Source organism: Tachyglossus aculeatus, chromosome X1 (assembly GCF_015852505.1).
Source record: "Tachyglossus aculeatus isolate mTacAcu1 chromosome X1, mTacAcu1.pri, whole genome shotgun sequence".
Lineage (NCBI taxonomy): Eukaryota > Metazoa > Chordata > Mammalia > Monotremata > Tachyglossidae > Tachyglossus > Tachyglossus aculeatus.
In genome coordinates this window covers 113,273,425-113,297,726 of record NC_052101.1, presented here as the reverse complement: position 1 = coordinate 113,297,726, position 24,302 = coordinate 113,273,425, and positions in this window count along the sequence as shown.

The window sequence follows — 24,302 nt, the reverse complement described above, 5'->3', positions numbered from 1 at the left end:
CATATATACAAGTCCAGATGTTTCAGACAATCCGGATTCCTGCAGCTCATATTGATGGCTCCCGGCCACCAGGCTGGTTGGCCCCTAGGTGTCCCGTCCCTCTGGGAGGGTATCCTGATCTCCTTCCCCCACCTCGACCCCAACCATCTACCATCTGTTCCTGGAAGTGGAAGGGCAGGGGTGAGGATGGAGATCAGGAACGTTAATGGGTGGAAAAGAGACCAGTGCAGAAGGAGCGACTTTCAGGGAGGAGCCAGGACCTGAGTGACTTGGAGCGGGGGAAACGGAACTGTGGGGCTGTATGCAATATAGGCAAATGATACATAGGACCACCATCTATAGATCAGCTTTGCCAAACCAAGTCCCTCTCCTCTTTCAAAGCCACCTCCTCCAGGAGGCCTTCCCTGATTAATCCACTCAGAACTCATGTGTGTCCTTTGCTATTCATTTATGTATCTGTCCCTGTCGATTCTTTATATCCATTCTGAGACTTTTAAACATGGTATATTAATTCATTTTATGACTATTATCAATATTAATTATAAGTTGTTATTAATATTTGTTAATAATAATGATGGTGATTGTGTTCATTTTTAGTAGGTGCCAAGCACCTTGCTGAGCACTTAGGTAGATACAAGATAATTAGATCTGATAAGACCCCTGCCTCAGACAGGGCTTATGGTCTAAGGAGATGAGGAGAATTGGTTCCTTATCCCCCATTTTACAGGTGAGGAAACTGAGGCCCAAAGAGGTTAATTGACTTGCCCAAGGTCACACAGCAGGCAAGTAGGGGAGCCGTGATTAGAACCCTCTAGACTGGAAGCTCACTGTGGGCAGGAAATGTGTCTGCTTATTGTTATATTGTACTCTCCCAAGCTCTTAGTACAGTGCTCTGCACACAGTAAGCACTCAATAAATATGATTGAATGAATGAATGATCCCAGGGCACCTGACTCCGAGACACTTTTCACTTTCTGTCCCCTCCCACCCCTCATTACACTGTAAGTTCTTTGAGAGGATGAATCCTGACTTTGATGCCTTTGCCTCCCAGTTCGGTGCTCAGTATAGACTGGTGATTGATGGTTGCCCTCCTGAACATCAACCCTCACAGTATGGGATGGACCATCTAATACTGATGTGTGTCCCTTAGTAACCCAGAAGGGGCCACTTTGTCCATGGATCTATCCAATCCCCCAGTGGATCTGCTGATATTTTTGGCATTTCAGCTTCCACATGCTTACCGTTCACACAGAGGAGGCAGTGGAAGTCCCCAGTTTTGCACCACCTCCTTATTATTATTATTATCATGTTTAATGAGGACTTACTGTGTGCAAAGCACTGTACTCAGCACTTGGGAGAGTACAACATCAGACACATTCTCTTCCCACAACAAGCTCACAGTCTAGAGGGGAATCAATCAATCAATCAATCAATCATATTTATTGAGCACTTACTGTGTGCAGAGCACTGTACTAAGCGCTTGGGAAGTACAAGTTGGCAACATATAGAGACAGTCCCTACCCAACAGTGAGCTCACAGTCTAGAAGGGGGAGACAGGCAACAAAACAAAACATATTAACAAAATAAAATAAATAGAATAGATATGTACAAGTAAAATAAATAGAGTAATAAATATGTACAAACATATATACATATATACAGGTGCTGTGGGGAAGGGAAGGAGGTAAGACGGGGGGATGGAGAGGGGGACGAGGGGGACGAGAGGGAGAGGAAGGAGGGGGCTCAGTCTGGGAAGGCCTCCTGGAGGAGGTGAGCTCTCAGTAGGCCTTGAAGGGAGGAAGAGAGCTAGCTTGGCGGATGTTAGGAGGGAGGGCATTCCAGGCCAGGGGGATGACGTGGGCTGGGGGTCGACGGCGGGACAGGCAAGAACGAGGCACGGTGAGGAGAAGACAGACATTGTTATAAATAAATAGATAAATAGATAGATAAATAAATAAATAAATAAATAAATAAATTACAGATATATACATATGTGTTGTGGGGGAGGGAGGGTGAATGAAGGAGCAAGTATGAGCAGCGCAAAAGGGAGTGGGAGAAGAGGAGAGGAGGGCTCAGTCAGGGAAGGCTTCCTGGAGGAGATGTGCCTTCAATAAGGATTTGAAGTAGGGGAGAGCTATTATCTGTCTGATATGAGGAGGGAGGGCATTCCAGGCCAAAGGTAGGATGTGGGCGAGAGGTCGGCGGCGAGACCATATTGCTGTCATCTTGCCATCATCTCCTCACCATCTTGCTGCCCTCCCAGGAAGAAATCCTGTTCAGAGGACTGTCCCAGGGAGAGATGGATTGAGTGGGGCCCCAGGGCAGGTAAGAGGTCTTGCAAGGAGGAGTTCATGAGCCCTGGCTCTTAGGAGAGCTGCCTCTAATAATAATTATGGCACTTGTTAAGTACTTACTATATACCAAGCACCGTTCTAAGTGCTGGGGTAGGTGCAAGTTAATCAGGCTGGACACAGTCCCTGCCCCACAGGGAGCTCGCACTCTTAATCCCCATTTTACAGATGAGGTAACTGAGGCCCAGAAAAGTGAACTGACTTGCCCAAAGTCACACAGCAGACATGTGGTGGAGTCAGGATTAGAAACCAGGTCCTTCAGACTTCCAGGCCTGGACTCTATCCACTAAGCCACACTGCTTCTCCCCCTCTTCTCTACCCACTCCAGGTTTGTCAGACTGCTGCACCTTGCCCACCCCAGCTGGCAGGGCAACCTTGCAGATATCAGACCCCTCTGCCTCGACGACGCAAAGCAGATAGAAGGTCTGATCTGCACCCTCGGCCATGAATTGGTACCTTAGGCAGTTCTAGCGTGGCTCAGGGGAAAGAGCACGGGCTTTGGAGTCAGAGGTCATGGGTTCAAACCCCGGCTCCACCGCTTGTCAGCTGTGTGACTTTGGGCAAGTCACTTAACTTCTCTGTGCCTCAGTTCCCTCATCTGTAAAATGGGGATTAAAACTGTGAGCCCCCGTGGGACAACCTGATCACCTTGTAACTTCCCCAGTGCTTAGAACAGTGCTTTGCACATAGTAAGTGCTTAATAAATGCCATCATTATTATTATTATAGGACCATGCAATCAGGAAGGAAGAGAGGAAAGAAGAGGGTTGGGCAGGAGACAGAATTATTCCACAGGGATGGGGGCCCAGGAAGAAGGGGGAAGGGGAGGGGCTGGAAATCAGGCCGCTCTTCCTGACCTAACTCAGGAACTCGGCCAGCCCCTGCCATCCCATCACCAGGTCCCTGCCCCCAACCCACCCCAGCTGGGGCTTCTTTGAGTTGTGGGGGTGGAAAAGAGGTGAGGGAAGAGAAGTGTAGCTTAGCAGACTGAGCCCCCTCCTTCCTCTCCCCCTCCTCCCCCTCCCCATCCCCCCCGCCTTACCTCCTTCCCCTCCCTACAGCACCTGTGTATATGTATGTATGTTTGTACAGATTCATTACTCTATTTATTTTACTTTTTCATATTTACTATTCTATTTATTTTGTCAATGATGTGCATCTAGCTTTACTTCTATTTATTCTGATGACTTGACACCTGACCACATGTTTTGTTTTGTTATCTGTCTCCCCCTTCTAAACTGTGAGCCCATTGTTGGGTAGGGGCCATCTCTATATGTTGCCAACTTGTACTTCCCAAGCGCTTAGTACAGTGCTCTGCACACAGTAAGCACTCAATAAATACGATTGAATGAATGAATGAAAGTGTATCTAATTCACTGGCCTAGAGACAGGGACTTGGGCCAGATGACCTCTTGCGGTGTGGGAGAGGGAACCCTCTAGGGACTGGAATCCTAAGATCTAAGACCCAGCAGGGAGATTTGAAGTGGTTGAGGCTGATCTGCAAGAGGGAGAAAAGGCTGAATGGCTGGGGGCCAACGCTCTCAACACACACCCCCCCCCCGGCCCCCACCTCCCCTGCTTCCCCACCCCCCCTACCGCACCCCACCCCCAGCTCAGTGAGTGCAGGATCATCAGCTCCATCTGCCCGGGTCTCCAGATACATCTTTCCATTACTTGGCCCCAGAAACCATCTTCCCAATCGATACAGGACCCTTTACTCTTCAGCGGCTGCTAAGTTCCCATTTCCTGATCGATCGATGCCACCAATATAATAGAGCCTAAAGGTTTCTCTGCATGGCTTCCTGCAGTCCCGGAGGGAGGTGGGGGGAGGGGGGAGGGGGCTCTGGGGTTTCCGTGGCCATGGTCTCAGCTGTCTCCCCACATCAACGACAACGTGCTCAGGGGGTTTAGAGACTGTGAGGGAGGAGGGGCCGTTGCTAAGATGGTTTATCCCTCCCCCTCCCAGCCCCACCTACAGCTCCCTCAGTTTCCTCCCCCAGATCCCTCTGACCCACAGAGGAGGGGGTTCAGTCAGGGTCTTCCAAAGGCAGGGGGTAAAGAAACAAGATGGGCAGAGAAGGGATGGAATCTTGGGAGGCAGGAAGATGAGGCTGGTGACCAAAAACAATGTCTGGGCCCAGAGATCTGTCCCTGACTCTCTGGGGAAGCCTGGGAGTGATTCTCATGGTCAGGATTGACCAGAGTCTACAGGGACCACTCAAAACGGGTTCCCAGCTCTTCGCCACCTGGTGCCTGCCCCGCTGCTGGCTGTAAGGGAGGTCACAGTCCACCTCTGGAACAGAGGAGGCTGCAGCCAGAGCACAAGCTCCATGGGGGCGATGGGGACCATTGCCTCCCCCAGTTCCCAGCCGGTGGCAAAGCCACTGTTCCCACCCCCGTGGCCGTCTGGGCTGGACCCCCAGCCTCACCTCCTCCCTACTCCAGGGCTCCAATGAGACCCCAGAGCTTCCAAGCAGGGCTGAAGAGAACCCCAGATTGGCTTCTCCCACCCCTTCCCTCTGCGTGACCTGCTGGCTCCTCCCTGTCCCACTGGCTTTCATCCCCTTTCCACCCTCTCTCCTCCATCCTACACACACACACACACACACACACACACACACACACACACACACGAGTTATTCTGCCTGACCCTCCCAAGAACATCCTGGAGTAGCATCCCTTTTCCTCCATAGTTTGAAACCATAAAGGGAGAAAGTGAGTCCAGAGAGAGATGGGGAGGAGAGGGGATAATATCTCTTTCCTGACTCTTTCCTAAAATGATAATTTGTGACGATCAACTTCATGGCTCCCTCTCACCTACCCACCCTCTTATCTCACTAAACCCCAGCTCGCACTTCTTCTCCCTAGGAAATCCCCTCACCACCCCTCACTCACACAATCTGGTCTTCAATCCTCTGCTCGCATTTTTCTTCTGCCTGGAATATCCACTCTCTTCATCTTCACCAAACCACATCCCTCCCCACTTAAAAGTTCACCTTCCTCTTTCTCTGATGGATCCTCTCTCCACATTGGTCAAGCCAGCAATCACTGGTATTTGTTGAGTGCCTATTGTGTGCAGAGCACTATACTAAACAGGAAGGAGAATGCGATAGTAAAAATAATGATATATGCCAAGCACTGTCTTAGCTACACAGTTTGGACACAGTCCCTGTGCCACATGGGCCTCACTGTCCAAGTAGGAAGGAGAACAGGTATTGAGCCCCCATCTTTCAGATGAGAAAACTGTGGCACAGAGGAGTTAAGTCGCTTGCCCTAGGTCACACAGCAGGAAAGTGGTATATATGTATACATATATATGTACATATATATGTATACATGTTTGTATGTATTTATTACTCTATTTATTTTACTTGTACATATCTATTCTATTCATTTTATTTTGGTAATATGTTTTGTTTCGTTCTCTGTCTCCCCCTTCTAGACTGTGAGCCCACTGTTGGGTAGGGACCGTCTCTATATGTTGCCAACTTGTACTTCCCAAGCGCTTAGTACAGTGCTCTGCACACAGTAAGTGCTCAATAAATACGATTGACTGATTGATTGGGGGAGCTGGATTAGAAAATAACAATAATAATTATGGTATTTGTTAAGTGCTTACTGTGTGTCAAGCACTGTTCTAAGCCCTGGGGTAAACAGAAGCTAATCAGGTTGGACACGGTCCCTGTCCCACCTGGGGCTCACAGTCTTAATCCCCATTTTGCAGATGAAGTAACTGAGGCACAGAGAAGTTAAGTGACTTCCCCAAGGTCACACAGCAGACAAGCAGCAGAACCAGGGTTAGAACCCACATCTTCTGACTGCCAGACTCATGTGCTTTTCCCATTAGGCCACACTGCTTTTCATGATCCCAGTAGAGGCAGCAACAGAGTTTAAAGATATGTTACTGTGGTATTTGTTCATGTACTAAGCATTGGGGTGAATACAAGCAAATTGGGTTGGACACAGTCCCTATCATTCATTCATTCAATCGTATTTATTGAGTGCTTACTGTGTGCAGAGCACTGTACTAAGCGCTTGGCAAGTACAAGTTGGCAACATATAGAGACGGTCCCTACCCAACAGCGGGCTCACAGTCTAGAAGGGAGAGATAGACAACAAAACAAAACATATTAACAAAATAAAATAAATAGAATAAATATGTATAAATAAATAGAGTAATAAATATGTACAAACATATATACATATTTACAGGTGCTGTGGGGAGGGGAAGGAAGTGACTTGCCCAAGGTCACACAGCAGACAAATGGCAGAGCTAGGATTAGAACCCAGGCCCTTCTGAGTCCCAGGCCTGTGCTTTAACCACTATGCCACACGGCTACATAAGTGCTGTGGGGTGTGCGTGGGTCGGGGTGGGGGTGAGTAGGTGATGCAGAAATTTTGAAGAGTCAGTAGGGGATGGGGAAATGAGAGTTAATTAGGAAAGTCCTCTTGGAGGAGATTAAATTTTAGAAGGGCTTGGAAAATAATGGTAGTGGGGACAGGCTCATGGCCCCACAAGGCATGGGTGAGCTGGAAGGAGCCTGGTTTCCAGTATTCTAGGGGTCCATGCTGGGAAGTCCACTCCCACTTCAGCCTAGTGAATAGGCAAAAAAAAAAATGGCAGGTGAGCTTCTGTCATAGCTGGAGAAGGGGCTGAGAAGGGCCACCAGGAAGGTCAGGGGGATGGACCAGCTTCTGGACAATGACAGAGTGGAAGGGTTGGGACGCTTCAGTCTGGAGAGACAAAAGCCAAGACGGGACGGCATTCAAGTTTCAAGAATCATGAAGCGGGTGGACAGGGTGAACAACAGTGCTGGACCTCAACTGCGGTGTAAGAAAAAGTCCCAGAATGACAGCAGTGATAGAGCGGGTATTTAGGAACACCTGGAGTTTAAGTTCTGGTACTAATATTTGCTGAAGGTAATGTTGGAGAGGGAGGGGAAATGTGAAACTTCGACCTGGGTCCATATGACACATTTCCCTGTTGCCTGTGGTTTTTGAGGTGACTTCTTCCCCATTCCATTCCAGTCTGACGTGGATTTAGGGCTCTTGGCCTCATTTGAAAGACAGACATGATTTGGATTTTATTCAAAATCCTATCAGTATCAACATAAGGATGGACCGAGTAGTACTGTGTGCAAAACACTGTATCAGCCACCTATTGTGCGCAGAGCACTGTACTGAATGCCTGCTGGAGGGCAGAGCACTATAATGAAAACCTACTGAGAGGGAGTGGAGGGCAGAACAACTACTGGGGGCAGAGTGCAATACTGGGTTCTGGGAACCTCTGACAGAAGTAGAAGATTCAGTCCCTGCCTTGGAGGAGCTTACAACTTAAATGGTGGAGACAAGCAGACACAAATTCCTAACATACAACAGGAACGAGAGTAAAAGGACAGACACAGCTGACAAAAACAAGAGTAAGCAATAAGTGAATAAATAAATAGCATAAGTGAACAGCTAGACACTGAGTGCTAAGGATGGCTGAGGGGATGACATGATCGGGGAGGTGGGAATGAGGTATGTGGCAGGTATGTGGCGGGTCCCTCCGGTGACGGTCCGGTGACAGCGTAGAGAACCCCAGGGCCCCAGGCTGATGAGAAAGGTTAGTCAGTCATGAAAGACGAAAATGGAATCCCGGCCCTCTGTGGTGGGTCTTATTGCCTGTGGCACCCAGCTGAGTGGCTGGATATGATTAGAAATTAATCCACATGATCGAGGCCTGATAAATGACATATTAGGCCTCCCTCCTTCTTCTCGCTCTCCAGATTGGCTGAGAGACAGGTCCTTATGGGGGTAAGGGTGGGAGATGGAGGGATGTCAGTCAGGTCCCAGTGGGGTGACTCCTCTGGACATTCCAGCAGAATCAGGAACCAGGTCTGGAGTCTCCACCCACTCCCAGAAACCCAGTCCCACACCTTCCTAATGAGAAAAATAATAATTACTTTTCTTAAAACAGCTTCCCTATTACTGATCTCATTTAAGCGCCGCAACATCCCAGGGAGGTGGGGATTTTACAGATGGAGAAACTGAGTCTTTAGTCACACAGTATTTCAGAAGGCAGATGTGGGATTCAAACCCAGCTCCCTTGACTTCCACACTCTTTCCACTAGACCACACTGTAAGAGGAATATAGCCTCCCCTTTCCTCTGGGGGATGCCATCCCCTCCTCATTCCCCCCTCACCCCCCAAAAGACAACAAAAAAACTGTACTTCATGAATTAGTTAGCTTGCTCCCAATAGAGATGGAGAGAGTTTTCTGGGGTATCAACTCTTTATTCTGAGGAAGCAGGGTAGGGGATACAGGGTGACTTTTGCAGAGTAGGGAGAAGAGCAAACAAGATTGGGTCAGACTCTCTAAGGTCACTTCCTTCTTGTAAAATCCAAAAGCCTCTACTCCATCCCAGCCGGGAACCCGAAGGGGCAATAGGATTCTCCGAGTCAGCGATAGCAAGGGAACCCAGGAGAAGGAGGTGGAGAAGGAGGTGGGAGGGCATGTGGTTGGGGAGGAGAGGGCACTGGGAAATCTAGGAGGGGCTCAAACCAGCCGGTGCTGGAAGATGAGGGGCTTGGGGATCAGTGCTCCGGGTATGAGGTTTTTTATGGTATTTGTTAAGCATTTACTATGTGCCAGGCACTGTATTAAGTGCTGGGGCAGATACAAGCTAATCGGATTAGACAGTCTATATCCCACATGGGGCTCAGTCTTAATCCCCATTTTCCAGATGAGGGAATTAAGGCCCAAAGAAGTGAAGTGACTTGCCCACGGTCACACAGCAGACGAGTGGCAGAGCTGGGATTAGAACCCAGGTTCTCCTGACTCCCAGCCTGTGCTCTATCCACTAAGTCATGCTGCTTCCTTTGAGTCTCAGCTGTGTGGCCTAGGGTGGGTCCCCAAACCTTTCTGGGCCTCAGCCTCCCTCTCTGTGAAAAGGGAGAATAATCCCGGCTCCCCCCTTTCCAGGGAGAATACTGATGCAGCCAACCTACCCCCGACACAGACACATACACCCACACCCCGCACACCCCGCGCTGTAGATGTGCTTCCCTCCACTCCCTGGGGATTTGCCCTTCTCCTCTCCCCTCCAGGAGGCTCAGCTGCAACCCAGACGCTCTTCCTACCTGCAGGCGGCCCAGCTCAGGCTCCGAACAGCTGCTCCCCCATCCCCCCCCCCCCCCCCCCCCCGCCCTTAAATATCCTCCAAAAGGCAGGGTGCCGATGCTTTTGCCTTGACTGACTGACTCTGAATACAGTTCATATTTCACTCCTAATCTCCCCTCTTTACTTCTAATCCCCCCACCCCCGCGGCCTCCTGCCCCCACCCCCAGGTTTCTTTCTTGCTCTGTTTTTTATTTTATCTTCTTCTGCTTTTCCCCCTTTTTTTCTTCCCTCCCCCACCCCTTCCCCTTCCAGGACAAATTACGCTTAATGATATTCCGAAGGCCATGACACCCGTGTTTTCTCTTTGTCACCCTCCTCAGCTCGGCGTGAAAGGATAATACAAAATGCCGCACTTATCTCCAATTGAGAGAGAGACAAGTTGCTAATCCCCTAATAATACCACATCAACAGCCTCATTGGCTGCCAGCTCGCTGGGATCTCCAGTCACATGGGAAATCCCGGCCCCATTGCCAAAGGAAAGCTTCCCTCCTTTCTTCTTCTTTGTGACAACCTCCCTTAGCCTCTCTCTGTCTCTGTCTCCGTCTCTCTCAGATATCTTCTCGGTCTCTCCCTTTGTTACTGCCTGCCTCTGTACATCTGTGCCATTTTCCATAGGCACCATCAGCTCTGTGGGGTCCATTGGAACCCGGACCCACAGTTCCCAGTTGTGGGTGAAGCCTCTGTTTCTACCCCCTAGGCCGCCTAGACCCCAGAGCTTCCATGAGGGGTTGGAAGGACCCAAATCGGGTCTCTGATCTCTCTAACCTGCTCTGTCTACACGGTCTTCCCTCCCCTTCCCCAGTCTAGTCCTGCTTTCTCCCTTCCCTAAAAACCCAATCCCTTTCTGTCCCCTTTCCGCCCCCATCCTCACAAAGAACAGTTGCCCCTGAGTTTCAACATAACCAAACAGAATTCAACCCTGCTGCTTTGACTGTGACTTCTCCATCCCATATCCCTCCACCAGGCTGCTCAGAACTGCCTCTGGCCTGGAACGTCCTCCCTCTTCATATGCGACAGATGATCACTCTCCCACCTTCAAAGTCTTGTTAAAAACACATCTCCTCCAAGAGGCCTCCCCCAACCAAGCCCTCATTTCCTCTTCTCCCACTCCCTTCAGTATCACACTTGCACCCTTTATTCACCCCACCCTCAGCCCCAATCAATCGATCAATGGTATTTATTGAGTGCTTACTATGTGCAGAGCACTATACTAAGTGCTTGGGAGAGTACAGTGTAACACATTCCCTGCCCACAACCAGCTCCACAGCAGTTATGTATATGTCTCTAATTTATTGATTTATATTAAAGTCTGTCTCCCCCTCTAGGCTGTAAGCTTGCTGTGGGCAGGGAAAGTGTCTACCAATTCTGTTATATTGTACTCTACCAAATACTCTACCAGTGCTCTCTGCACACAGCAAGCACTCAATAAATACGGTTGATTTTTTATGGTATTTAAGTGCTTACAATATGTCAAACACTCTTCTAAGCACTGGGGTAGGTACAAGTTAATTAGGTCAGACACAGTCGCCGTCCCACATGGGGCTCACAGTCTAAATAGGAGGGAGAACAGGTATTTAACCCCATTTTACAGTTCATTCATTCAATTGTATTTATTGAGCGCTTACTGTGTGCAGAGCACTGTACTAAGCGCTTGGGAAGTACAAGTTGGCAACATATAGAGACGGTCCCTACCCAACAGCGGGCTTCAGTTGAAGGAACTGAGGCACGGAAGTTAAGTGATTTGCCCAAGGTCACATTGCAAGCAATTGACCGAGTCGGGATAATAACCCAGGTCCTTTTACTCCCAGGCCATGATGATTCCACTAGGCCATGCTGCTTGTCATTGATTGATTGATTGATTGAAGCCTCCCAGGACAGCAGCAGATTAGTGGGAAGCAGCATAGTCAGGGCTAGGGGGTGGCCCACAACAGATGACATGTGGGAATAATCATAATAATAGTAATAATAATGATAATGTTAGGCATTTACTATGTACCAGTGCTAAGCACTGAAGTAAGCACTGGGGTAGATACAATCACATCAGACGCAGTCCCTGTCCCACATGGGGCTTATAGTATAATGGGGAGGGAGAAGAGGTATTGAATCCCCATTTTACAGATGAGAAAACTGAGGCATGTGAAGTGACTTGACCAACCAATGCAAGTGAGTGGCATAGCAGGATTACAACCCAGGTCCTCTGACTCCCAAGCCCATGCTCTTTCCACTCCAGGGAAGGGACAGGTTCAGCGGTGGCCCTGGGGCTGGAGTGGAAACAACTCCCTAACAGATTAATCAATCAATCAATCAATTAATCAGTTGTATTTATTGAGGGCCTCCTTTGAGCAGAGCACTGTACTAAGCGTTTGGGAGAGAACAATATAACCGAGTCGGTAGAAACGTTCCCTGCCCCCAGTGACCTTACAGTCTACCATTGGGGTGAGGTAAATGATGGGGGTCAGCCTGACCCTGTGGGGTCAAGGCAGAGAGAGAAGTTTCTATGAGGAAAACTCCCTTGAAAATGATCCCCCGGCCCACGTCATCCCCCTGGCCTGGAATGTCCTCCCTCCCAACATTCGCCAAGCTAGCTCTCTTCCTCCCTTCAAGGCCCTACTGAGAGCTCACCTCCTCCAGGAGGCCTTCCCAGACTGAGCCCCCTCCTTCCTCTACCCCTCGTCCCCCTCTCCATCCCCCCCGTCTTACCTCCTTCCCTTCCCCACAGCACCTGTATATATGTATATATGTTTGTACATATTTATTACTCTATTTATTTATTTTACTTGTACATATCTATTCTACTTATTATATTTTGTTAATATGTTTAGTTTTGTTCTCTGTCTCCCCCTTCTAGACTGTGAGCCCACTGTTGGGTAGGGACTATCTCTATATGTTGCCAACTTGTACTTCCCAAGAGCTTAGTACAGTGCTCTGTACACAGTAAGCGCTCAATAAATATGATTGATTGATTGATTGATCCCAGATCCTGAGGAAGTAGACATGATCTGAGACACTAGTGTGATCGTAATAATAATAATAACGGAGGCATTTGTAAAGCAATTATTATATGCCAAGCCCCGTGGTAGATACAAAACCATCAGGTCAGACACAGTGCCTGTCCCACATGGGGCTCACAGTCTAAGTAGGAGGGAGAACAGATATTGAATCCCCATTTTACAGATGAGGAAATTGAGGGCCAGAGAAGTTAAGTGACTTGCCCAAGGTCACAGAGCAGGCAAATAGCAAAGTCAGGATTTGAACCCAGGTCACCTTTTTTTAATGGTATTTATTAAGAGTTTACTATGTGCCAAGCACTGTCCTGAGCACTAGGGTGGATACAAGGAAATTGGGTTGGACACAATCCCTGTCCCAAGTTGGCCTCACAGTCTCAATCCCCATTTTACAGATGAGGGAACTGAGGCCCAGAAAAGTGAAGTGACTTACCCAGGGTTATAGAGCAGACAAGTGGCAGAGTCAGGATTAGAACACTGGTCTTCCATCTCCCAGGCCCGGGCTCTTTCCACTAGCCCACCCCGCTTCCCCTATGGGTCTGGCCTGCCCAGAATGGCCAATCCAGACCCTCCAAACAGGAATTAATGATCCTGGACCGCGCCCCCGCCACCAGCACCACCACCCGGGGTCATCAACCACCTATAGGATTTTGGGGTGGTGGGAGTGGGTTAGTTTTCCAAAGCGGCCATTCCACAATTTCCCACGCCCCACCAGATCTCTCTGGGGCCCAAGCCTCACCTCTCCTCTCCCCCATCCTCTCCTTCCAACCCCCAGCCTCCTCCGCCTTCAAAAACCCAGACCTCTCCTTCCTGGCAAGCTCATCGTGGACCCCAGCAGAGGCTGAGGCGACGGTCAGACGCTTCCACTTAATTTCCTGTTTTCGGTTTTGTTTTCTTCCCGGTGATTTATAGCCCCCCGGAGACGTCCCTAGAGCTGTAAACACGCGTTTATTTGTCAGCTGTATCCCCAAGGCCGACGGGGTAATATATGGTTTTATTCCCCCTCTCACTTGATGCTGTCGGGATTAGGAGCCCCGACATATTTTATCGGCGTCCCGGAGGGATGGTCCTTTGTAAATCACTGCAGCGGGAGTGCCTCTGCCCACTGCACGGGAGGGAATAATTAACTCGGGGGGCGGGGGATAGGCGATTTATCCCGGGCGCTGGGCCAGCCCCGCGTGCATATGACCAGACTGGGAGAGTCCTCAGCTGTCCAGGAGGAGGGGGAGTTTGTGCCATGAACTTGTCCAGTAAATAATAATAATAATGATAATAATGGCATTTATTAAGCGCTTACTATGTGCAAAGCACTGTTCTAAGCGCTGGGGGATACAAGGTGATGAGGTTGTCCCACGTGGGGCTCATAGTCTTCATCCCCATTTTACAGATGAGGGAACTGAGGCACAGAGAAATTAAGTGACTTGCCCAAAGTCACACAGTTGACAAGTGGCAGAGCAGGATTTGAACCCATGACCTCTGACTCCAAAGCATGTGCTCTTTCCCACTGAGCCACGCTGCTTCTCTCTCAGCCCAGACTGAGGGAGAGGAGGAGAGAAAGAGAGAGAGCCCAGTCCAGTGCTCTGTATGCACCAGGCAACCAGTACAATACTCTGCATACAGTAGGCATACAGTATAGTACCCTGCTTACAGCAGAGCAATATTCTGAACAAAGTGGTTGCTCAATAAATACTGTCGATAAGGGTGGTAATGATGATGATGATGTTGAACCCCAAGCCCCACACCAGAGACACCAGCCCTCTCAGAAGTTCCACACACCCAGAGTAGTGCAGTTAAAGGCTGTGGTGTTGATTCCCTGCTGCCTGTGATGGGAGAACGGGGAGCAGGCTCAGGCTCCTTCTGATTCTGCAGTTCTCACTGTCTTGTTCAATCTGTCAATCATACTTATTGAGTGCTTACTGCATGCAGAGCACCTTTCTAAGTGCTTGGGAGAACACAATAGAACAGAGTTGGTAGACATGTTTCCTACTCACAATGAGCTTACAGTCTAGAGGGGAAGACAGACATAATAAAAATTATGGTACTTGTTGAGTGTTTATTATGTGCCAAGCACTGTTCTAAGCACTGGGGTAGATACAAGCTAATCAGGTTGGACACAGACCCTGGCCCACATGGGGCTCACAACCTTAATTCCCATTTTACAGATGAAGTAACTGAGGCCCAGAGAAGTGAAGTGACTTGCCCAAGTTCACACAGCAGACAGGTAATGGCGGAGCCAGAATTAGAACCCAGGTCCTTCTGACTCCTAGGCCCCTGCTCTATCCACTGAGCCATGCTGCTTCTCTAAACAAATTAATTACAGATATGTACATAAGTGCTGTGGGGCTGAGGGAGGGGTGAACAAAGGGAGCAAATCTAAGTGCAAGGGAGATGTAGAAGGGAGTGGGAGAAAAGGAAATGAGGGCTTAGTCAGTGAAGGCCTTTTGGAGGAGATATGCCTTCAGTAAGAACCTGTGTTCTAATCCCAGCTCCGCACTTATCTGCTGTGTGACCTTGGGCAAGTCACATCACTTCTCTGTGCCTCAGTTATCTCATCTGTAAAATAGGGATTAATGTGGCACATGGACTGTGTCCAACTTGATTAGCTTGTATCTACCCCAGCACTTAGTACAGTGCCTGGCACGTAGTAAGTGCTTAACAAATACCATTAAAATAAATAAATAATAAGGCTTTGAAGGTGGGGAGAGTAATTGTCAGTCGGATATGAAGAGGGAGAATGTCCCAGGCCAGAGGCAGGATGTGGGCAAGAGGTCAGCGTCGAGAGAGACAAGAATAATAATATTAATGATAATGTTGGCATTTGTTAAGCGCTTACTATGTGCCAAGCACTGTTCTAAGCACTGGGGTAGATACAAGGTAATCAAGTTGTCCCACGTGGGGCTCACAGTCTTCATCCCCATTTTATGGATGAGGTAACTGAGGCCCAGAGAAGTTAAGTGACTTGCCCAAAGTCATACAGCTGACAAGTGGCAGAGGTGGTATTAGAACCCACGACCCCTGACTCCCAAGCCTGTGCTCTTTCCACTAAGCCACGCTGCTTCTCATAGGTTGGCATTAGAGGAGCAAAGTGTGCGGTCTGGTTTATAGTGGGAAAGCAGTGAGATTAGGTAGGAGGGGGCAAAGTGATTGAGTTCTTTAAAGCCCCTGGTAAGGAGTTTCTGTTTCATGCACAAGTGGATGGGCAACCACTGGAGATTCTTGAGGAGTGGAGAAACATGGACTGAACATTTTTGTAGAAAAATTATCTGGCAGCAGAGTGAAATATACACTGGAGAGGGGAGAGACAGGAGGCAGGGAGATCAGCAAGGAGACTGACATTAATCAAGGCAGGATAAGATAAGTGTTTGGATTAACATGGTAGCAGTTTGGATAGAGAGGAAAGGGTGGATTTTAGCAATGTTGTGAAGGTTGAACAGTCAGGATTTAGTGACACTGAATATGTGGGTTGAATGAGAGATGAATCAAAGATAATGCCAAGGTTACAAATTTGTGAGAGGGAGGATGGTGGTGCTGTCTACAGTGATGGAAAAGTCAGGAGAAGGGCAGTGTTTGGCTGGGAAGATGAGGAGTTCAGTTTTGGACATGTTCTTTTTTAGGTATCAGCAGGACCTCCAGGTAGAGATGCCTTGAAGGCAGGAGGAAATGTGAGACTGCAGAAAGGGAAAGAGCTGGAGATGTAGATTTGGGAATCATGCGATAGAGGTGGTAGTCGAATCCATGAGAGCAAATGAGTTCTCCAAAGGAGTGGGTGAAGATGGAGAATAGAAGGGGACCCAGAAGTGAACTCTGAGGGACTTCCACAGTTAAGGGGTGGGAGACAGAGGAGGAGCCCATGAAAGAGACATAGAATGAGCAGCCAGAGAAATAGGAGAACCAAGAGAGGACAGTGTCATTGAAGTCAAGGTTAGATAAAGTTTCCAGGAAGAGGGGGTGGTCAACAGTGTCGAAGACAGCTGAGAGTTCAAGGAGGATTAGGATGGAGTAGAGGCCACTGGATTTGGCAAGAAGGAGATCATTTATGATCTTTGAGAGGGCAGTTTCTGTGGAGTGAAGGGGGCGGAAGCCAGATTGGAGGGGGTCAAGGAGAGAATTGGAGGAGAGGAACTGGAGACAGCCGATGTAGATAACTCGCTCAAGGAGTTTGGAGGGGAGTGGTATAATGAAAATGGGGCGATAACTGGGGGGAGCCATGGGGTCAAGGGAGGATTTTTTTTTACGATTTGGGAGACATGAGCATGTTTGAAAACAGTGGGGGAGAGTGAACAGTTTAAAATGGTACTCGGGGAGGGAAGAACTTACACAGCACTTATGGATATATGTATATATCTATAATTTTATTTATTTATATCGATGCCTGTTTACTTGTATTGATGTCTGTCTCCCCTTGGCCCCCTAGACTGTGAGCCAAGAGGGCCTCCCTCATCCGGTTCCTCTGAGTGTCCTGGTGCTACTGCTGTCAGTCAGAATCCTGGGCTGGATGGACCATGGAATTGAACCTTGATCTGATGAGAGAGACAGAAGCCCAGAGAGAGGGAAGTTAGAGATGTTAGATGGGCAGGGGGAAAGCTAGCAGACTGGCTAGGAACTCATCTCACATGTTGGACCCCACCTTGAACCAAACCTTGTGGGGCTGAGGGTGGGGTGAATATCTTGCTTAAAGGGTACAGATCCAAGTTCAGAGGCCACAGAGAAAGGAAAGGGAGTAGGGGAAATGAGGGCTTAGTCGGGGAAAGACTTATTCCCGTCCTAGTTCTCAGCTGGAGGTGAAGGCGCCATTCCCACCCACACGGAGGCCTGGGCTGGACTCCCAGCCTCAGTCCCCTCATGGCTCCAACAGGACACCAGAGATTGCTCTTCCCCGCCAACCCCAGGCCCATCCCACTGGCTCTTGGCCCTCCCTGCAAACCCTGCCCACAATGAGAACTTGGCCCCTCGTGTCCCTCCTTTGTTCCTGCTCAGCTCTCCAGGGATACTGACCAAAATTCCCTCTGTCCCTGCCGCCTCACACTAGATCCCTTCCAGGCCAGATGAAGCAGGGGGCCATTGCTGAAATCTTTTACCTTGGAACTCACCCAGGCCCCCTCCTTCCATGCCCCCAACCCCCAACCCAGATCCAGCCTCTGGAGGCTGCCATATCTGGCTCACCTTCAACAGGGCCCCTAGGTTCTCTGCAGTTTCTCTTGCGCCCTCTCACCCCAAGTTCCCCTCCCCTTTCTGGCTGGCCCAGGGCCACAGAACTGGAGTGACCTCTCCATGTCTTTCATCACCAGCCCGGACCTCAGGGCAAGTGGCCGAGGGACGGTTGGGGGAAACATCCCCCATTGGTATGCATCCAGTTGACTCTGGGCAGCCGTATTTCAGCTCCTTTTCCAGCCCAGAGAGCTTTAATGGGAACGATTTCCCTCAGAGAAGCTGGACCAGCCGCCCGGCTCCCTCCGGTGAGATCTTGCTTTCCAAGGTAACCTGCATTAGCTCCAGACCGATTACTCCAGCGGGAGCCTCATGAATGTTACACAGTGTGTCCATTGCGTGGCTTGGAAAAGACCTGCTAGCCATGGGGGAGGAAGGGTGAGCCCTGGCTCTCAGCGGTGGGCACCGTCCTGCCCCAAGTGAGGCAAGGTTGGCACCACAACACGGGGCAGAGGGGGGAGCACCACTGACCAAGCAAGCAGTTGTGAGGGAGAAAGGGAAGAGAAAGAGTGAGATGACAGGCACTGGGTAAGCTAGTTCTCCCCTCCCCAATCCCTGGCACAGCAACCCACTGTGCCCACTCTTTGTGAGGCCCCCAGGTGGCTGTATTAAGGTGGGACCTCTCTGTTGCACCTCTTCCACTTCTGCCCCTGAGCCAAGTTAGGAGGAATCAGTCCTGGATTACCACCAAAAGTGGAGTCACTGCCTGTGAGACGGGGGGACCCCACTGTATCCAAGGGGCTCTGGGTACCCATGGGGGAGCAGGTATGACCTTGGGAAAGTCACTTTAACTTCTCAATGCCTCAGTTATCTCATCTGTAAAATGGAGATTAGGACTGTGAGCCCCATTTGGGACATGGACAGTGTCCAACCTGATTACCTTGTATCTACCCTCGTGCTTAGAACAGTGCTTGAAACATAGTAAGCGCTTAACAGTACCATAAAAACAGGTGCAGAGAGCAGATACTCATTTCCTCCAAGTCCAGTTATCACCAGGGAGAAAGAAAGAGAATATGAAGCAGTGTGGCCTAGTGGATAGAGTACAAGCTTGGGAGTCAGAAAGACCTGTGTTCTCATCTGGACTCTGCCACTTGTCTGCTGTGATCTTGGCCACGCCACTTAACTTTATTGTGCCTCAGTTCCTACATCTGCAGAATGGGGATTAAGACTGTGAGCCCCATGTGGAACATGGACTGTGAGCAACCTGATGATCTTGTATCTATCCCAGCACTTAGTACAGTGCCTGGCACATAGTGAGTGCTTAACAAATACCATTCAAAAAAACCAAACAGGTCTCAGGGCAGCTGGAGGGAGACTGAATGGGAGAGTCCATTTCGGCTTCAGTGCAAGATGTTGCTGGGGTTGGCCACTCTGCTTGGCTGATCACCATCTGTCCATTTTGTGTGCTGGCCCAAGAGTGTCCTTGCCACTCTAGTGACTGAACCTGGGACTCAGGAGGCCCGGGTTCCAGCTTGAGCTCTGCCACTGTGTGACCTGGGGCAGGTCACTTAACCTCTCTGGACCTTAGTTTCTGTTAAATAGGGCTAGTACCTGCCTCCTGGGGATGAGGTGAGGATAAATGGTGCCACACAGACTTAAGTAGGAATGTTCCACCCCTCCAGGGAGATATGGAGGGGGCTCCTGGCTAGGCTCTCCACTTCCCTGGGATCCCAACCCGGGGCAGGGTCTGCTCAAGAAATATCCTGGGGTCATCACCTGTGAGAAGAGCAATGAAAGGAAATGGATCAAAAGAGATATTCAGAGTAAAAGATGACCAACTGACCCAGGCAAACAGGAAGAGACAGAGAAAAACAGGAAAAGAGAGTTCCAAGGCAGTGAAGGGAGAGGGATCCCTGAAACGAGGAGCTGAAAGTGAGAAGTGGATCTGATTTCCTTTCTCCAACGTGCCTGGAGCCTGAGAGGTGGGAAGCTGTAGATGCATTTCTATTCTATTCTATTTCTATTTCAAGTCATTTCTATTTCCAGCCTGTTGCTCCTTCCCACGACCCCATGAGAGAGGTGGGGTGATTCACCTCATTTTGCAAATGGGTGCATTTAGTGCTGGGAATAAGTTGGGATGGGAATAAGGCCTTCCCTGACTAAGCCCTCATTTCTCCTACTCCCTTTCCCTTCTGAGTCGCCCTTCATTTGGATCTGTACTTTTAAGCACTTGTTATTCACCCCACCCTCAGCCCCACAGCTCTTATGTCTGAATCTGTAAATCATTTTAATGTCTATCTCGGCCTCTAGATTGTAAGCTCCCTGTGGGTAGGGAATATGTCTATACCAACCCAGTTGTGTTATGCTCTCCTAAACATCAAGTGCAGTGCTCTGCACACTGTGTTCGTTTGTTTTTTTAAGATTGTATTTATAAAGTATTTAGTATGTACCAGGCACTGTATTAAGTGCTGGGATAGATATAAGCTGATCAGGTTGGTTATAGTCCATGACCTTCATGGGGCTCACAGTTTTAATCCCCATTTTAGAGATGAGGTAACTGAGGCACAGAGGAGTTAAGTGACTTGCCCAAGGCTGAACAGCAGACAAGTGGAGGACTTGGAATTAGAACTCAGGTCTTTCTGACTCTCAGGCCCATGCTCTATCCACGAGGCCATGCTGCTTCAATAAATACCACCATCCTCCCTGTCTCACAAGTCCATAATCTTGGCATTATCCTCAACTCATCTCTCTCATTCAACCCACATATTCAATCTGTCACCAAATCATGTCAGTTCAACCTTCACAACATTGCTAAAATCTGTCCTTTCCTCTCCTTCCAAACTGCTACCACGTTAATCCAAGCCCTTATCCTATCCTGCCTTGATTATTGCATCAGATTCCTTGCTGACCTCCCTCCCTTCTGTCTCTCCCTTCTCCAGCCCATACTTCACTCTGCTGCCCAGATCATTTTTCTACAAAAATGTTCAGTCTATGTTTCCCTACTCCTCAAAAACCTCCTTTGGTTGCCCATCTACCACCACATCAAACAGAAACTCCTTACCATCGGCTTTTAGGCACTCAATCACCTTGCCGCCTCCTACCTTACTTCTCTGATCTCCTACTACAACCCAGCCAGCATACTTTGCTCCTCTAATGCCGACCTACTCACTGTACCCCCATCTCCTCTATCTCGCCGATGACCCTTCGCCCACGTCCTGCCCCTGGCCTGAAACGCCCTCCCTCCTCATATCTGACAATCACCCTCCCCACCTTCAAAACCTCAGGTAAAACACATCTCATTCATTCAATCATATTTCTTGAGCACTTACTGTGTGCAGAGCACTGTACTAAGCGTTTGGGAAGCACAAGTTGGCAACATACAGAAACAGTCCCTACCCAACAATGGGCTCACGGTCTAAAAGGGGGAGATGGACAACAAAACAAAACATGTGGACAAGTGTCAAGTCATCAGAATGAATAGAAATAAAGAGGCCTTCCCCGACTAAGCCCTCATTTCTTCTTCTCCTACTCCCTTTTATATCACCCTTGCCCTTGGATTTGCACCCTTTATTCACTCCTCCCTCAGCCACACAGTACTTACGGTCCATATCTGTAATTTTTTTTTATATACTCATGTCTACCTCCCCCTCTAGGCTGTAAGCTCATTGTGGGCTCATTGTGGAATGTGTCTTAGCAGCTCAGTTATATTGTACTCTCCCAAGTGTGCACAATAAGTACGATTGACTGATCGATTGATTGATGGGCTGAAACTTGGCTCCAATATGAGGAACAGGGTTGGAGCTGCTTTTCTGGTTATGAAAATTGTTCTGGGGTGGCTGTGGCCACAGCAGTGGCCCTTTTGGCCTGTGAGGAGAAGCCAGAGAGGGGTTGCAACCCCCAGCCCGGCTTCCAGCTGGTGGGGCTGGCAGGGGGGGCAGTGAATGGGGTACAGACAGGCCCCCCCCAAGTCAGAGACCTGTGGGGAGCAAGCACTTCTGGAGGAGGAGGCCAGAGGTAACACTGCTAAGAGTGCAGGCTGGCACGGTGCCTCCCCTGTGCAGCCCAGTCCAGCCAGCATGGCCCAGTCCAGCTAGGATTTCCTGGTCCAGCCAGTACCATCCAGTCCAGCAAGCACAGCCCAGTCCAGCCAGCAAGGCCCAATCCAGCCACAACATAACAATAGTATAATACTTCTTAAGTGCTTTCTATGTGTCAAGCACTGTTTCAAGCGCTGGGATAAATAGGGGATAATCAGGTCGGACACAGTCTCTGTCCCACATGGGGCTCATAGTCTAAGTAGGAGGGAACTTTGTAATAGAGAACTTCAGTAACTTGTCCAAGGTTACTCAGCAGGCAAGTGATAGTTCCGGGATTAGAATCCAGGTCCTCTGACTGTCAGGCCTGTGGTCTTTCCATTATGTCATGCTGCTTCCAAGTTCAGCCAGTGCCATCCAGTCCAGCCAGCACCACCCAATTCAACAAACACGGCCCAATAATAATAATAATAGTGATAATGATGATGGTATTTGTTAAGTGCTTACTGTATGTCAAGCACTATTCTAAGTGCTGGGGTAGATACCAGCTAATCAGGTTGGACACAGTCCCTGTCCCACATGGGGCTCATAGTCTTAATCCTCATTTTACAGATGAGGAAACTGAGGCCCAGAGAAGTGAAGGGACTTGCCCAAGGTCACACAGCAGACAAGTGGCAGAGCTGGGATTAAAACCTAGGTCCTTCTGGTTTCCAGGCCCATGCTCTATCCACTAGGCCATGCTGCTTCCCTGGGTGGTGCAGTCCAGCCAGCATCGCCCAGTCCAACAAACGTGACCCAATCCAGCCAGCACTGCCCAATCCAACAAACAAGACCCAGTCAAGCCAGCACCACCCAGTACAACAAACATGATGCAGTCCAGTCAGCACAGCCACCTCCCCTGTTCTAATCCTTCTTTCTGGAGTTGATCCCATTATTCCCAATCATTGCCCAGGAATCCCAGCCCCACGGGTGTCCCCCACATTCCAGGCTAAGAATCGGGATGCACAGCTCCAGGAACTCTGGGGGGTTGGAGCAGCCTGGATACAAGAGATATTTTTAGACTTGAGTGTAAAATCTTGAGTCTGTCATGCAACGGTTATATAAAGGAGGCAGCTCAGTCCTCCACCTAGTCCCCAAACATACAACTGCCAGGCCAGGCAACCAACTGAAGGGTGGACTGAAGTCTAGAGGGCTCAGGGTGGGTGAATGGGTATGAATGGACATACAAAGGGAAGGCTGCATGCCTGTCTAAGAGACTGGCTAAAGGCAGGTAGGCACTTGGGGATATTTGTGTATGTGTTCTGTGGGCACATACATGTGATGAGGATGATCTGCACACAGTAAGCACTCAATAAATACGATTGATCGATTGATTGATGATACTGGTATTTTGTTCAGAGTATACTATGTCAAGCACTGTTCTATGCGCTGGGGTAGTTACAAATTAATCAAGTTAGACAGTTCCTGTCCCACGTGGGGCTCACAGTCTAAGAATAATGATGATAATAATAATAATAATAATAATAATAATGGCATTAAGCGCTTACTGCGTGCAAAGCACTGTTCTAAGCGCTGGGGAGGTTACAAGGTGTTCAGGTTGTCCCACGGGGGGGGTTCACAGTCTTAATCCCCATTTTACAGATGAGGTAACTGAGGCACAGAGAAGTTAAGTGACTTGCCCAAAGTCACACAGCTGACAATTGGCGGAGCCTGGATTTGAACCCATGACCTCTGACTCCAAAGCTTGTGCTCTTTCCATGGAGCCACGCTGCTTCTCACAGAAGGAGAGAGAAGGTGTTGAATCACCACTGTACAAGTGAGGAAACTGAGGCACAGAGAATCAATCAATCAATCAATCAAATAACAAGTGCTCAATAAATGGTATTATTGAGCACTTGGTATGTGCAGAGAACTAAACTAAGCACTTGGGAGAGTACAGTGCAACAGAGTTAGCAGACATGCTCTCTGCCCATAAGGAGTGACGTGCCCAAGGTCACATAGCAGGCAAGTGGTAGAACCAGAACTAGAACCCAGGTCCTTAAACTGCCAGGCCCGTGCTCTTTCCATAAGGCCACACTGGATTTGGGAATATCTGGGTTGCATGTTGGTCTAAAGAAGCAGTGTGGCCTAGTGAAAGAGCACAGACTTGGGAGTCAGAGGGCCTGGGCTCTAATCCAAGCTTCGCCTCTCATCTGCTGTGTGACTTTGGGTAAATCACTTCACTTCTTTGTGCCTCAGTTCCCTCATCTGTAAAATGGGGATTAAGATTGTGAGCCCAGTGTGGGACATGGACCGTATCCATTCTTATTAGCTGGTATCTACCCCAGTGCTTAGTACAGTGCCTGGCACATAGTAAATGCTTAACAAAATACCATTAATTAAAATAGGTGCATATAGGTGCATTAAAGTGCATGTGTATGTATGACAGACACCATCTTTTTTATTTAATGGCATTTGTTAAGCATTTACTATGTGCCAGGCACTGTTCTAAGTGCTGGAGTAGATACAAGCTAATCAGGTTGGACACAGTCCATGTCCCACATGGGGCTCACAGTCTTAATCTCCATTTTACAGATGAGGTAACTGAAGCACAGAGAAGTGAA